Genomic DNA, 1,675 nt, shown 5'->3' on the forward strand with positions numbered 1-1,675 from the left:
GTCAGGATGGCCGAGCGGTCTAAGGCGCTGCGTTCAGGTCGCAGTCTCCATTGGAGGCGTGGGTTCGAATCCCACTTCTGACACGTTGTGTTTTGACTGAACTGGAGGAGTTTGGGAGCAGCAGTAAAAAGCAAAGAAAAAGCAGGAAAGAACATGGACGAACAAAATAACAATGGACCCAAAGATGCTGCAACAAATCATTAGAGAAAGAGGCAACTAAGCAAACAGCAGGGCACATAAAAGATCAAAAATGTAACCTTTGTATCGGGGTGCAAGATGTTGCCAATATCCTTAATGAATACATTACTGTCTTCTCAAATGAGAGGGTGATGCAGATATTGTTATGAAGGAGGAGGAGTGTGAAGTATTGGACGTGATAACTTAAGGAGAGAGGAAGTCTTAATGGGATGAGCATCCTTGAATGTGGATAAATCACCAGGACCAGATGAAATGTACCCCAGGCTGTTGAATGAAGCCAGGGAAGAAATAGTGGAAGGTCTGACCATCATTTTCCAATCCCTCACTGGATACAGGTGTGGTGCCAGAGGATTGGAGGTCTTGTAACGTTGCAATAAAAGCAAAATACGAGGCAGATCAAGCATGGCTGATCCTTTCGAGTAGAGAAACAGGGCTGAATTCCCTGAACCAGTGCTACAGCTTTCAGAATAGAAGGAGCCTATACAAACCTGATGGGTTCCACTTAAACAAAAGAGCTGGAGGTGTTGACGGTCAGAACAGATAAAATGTGGAGGAGTGTTTGAAGCAGATGCTGTGTGGTTACTGTAGTTGTACTATGGAGTTATTTCAAGGAGGTGATTCTGAATGTAATGGATCAACGTGGACCCGTCCAAGGCAAAGGTTCTAAGCTTCCCTGTGGTCCAGCCTGGTTGAATGGAACTGAAGCAAACAAATCATCCAGAAGAGGAAAAGATATGTAAGGCCATGAAAGCACAGAATTCAGATGGATGCAATACCAGATGGTATGGCAAGAGTGTAAAACAGCAACAGACTGGTGAATAAAACTTTCCCATTGAATGAGACAAGAGAAAAGAAGGGTAATAATAGTGTCAGAGGTGAGTTGTGACACTATTCACATTCCACCTTGATCTGAATAGGACTGTTGAAGGGAGTGATTGAGAAGAATAGAGGAGAAATGAAAAGAAAGGAGAAATAAACAAAAGGTCTTTTGATTTTAGAATGCTTGTTTTTGGAAATGACAGACTGTAAAGTGTGTGTGTCAGAAGATATAGAGCGAAGTTGGGTATGACAAGATCACAGGAAAGTTGTGCCCTGAGACAAGGTGTGTGTTGACAGGAAAGCTGCTTTCTTTTGCACAATATGTATTTTATTCATATAATTTGTGCAATTACATTGCAAAGCAGTTCAAATTTAATATTACATAAGGTACAATACAGATCAGTTTCCTTCAATAATGTACATGATGTATCTCACTATCCCTGCCTGCACAGGTTATATTTACAGTATTTACATTACACATCAAACATTCTCTGGTGCAAACAGCCCGAGGGGTTTTACACAGGTTCCAGCCCCTCACTGTACTATGGCCTACTAGGGCCTCAGACTGCAGCCTTTCCCCATTGAGTCTCCATGGTGGCTTCCCCAAGCTTTAATGCCGTCCCACAGCACATAGTCTTGGACGTTGCAATGTGCCAGT

At 42.7% G+C, this 1,675-nt stretch overlaps 1 non-coding gene across 1 annotated transcript; it reads left to right on the top strand.

The window, feature by feature from the left end:
• On the top strand, nt 1-83 carry trnal-cag (transfer RNA leucine (anticodon CAG)). The gene has a single exon. It is a non-coding gene; the product is annotated as a tRNA-Leu (tRNA).
• Nucleotides 84-1,675: the final 1,592 nt, after the last annotated feature.

The sequence above is a fragment of the Heterodontus francisci genome, chromosome 35, assembly GCF_036365525.1.
Source record: "Heterodontus francisci isolate sHetFra1 chromosome 35, sHetFra1.hap1, whole genome shotgun sequence".
NCBI classification, from domain to species: Eukaryota; Metazoa; Chordata; class Chondrichthyes; order Heterodontiformes; family Heterodontidae; genus Heterodontus; species Heterodontus francisci.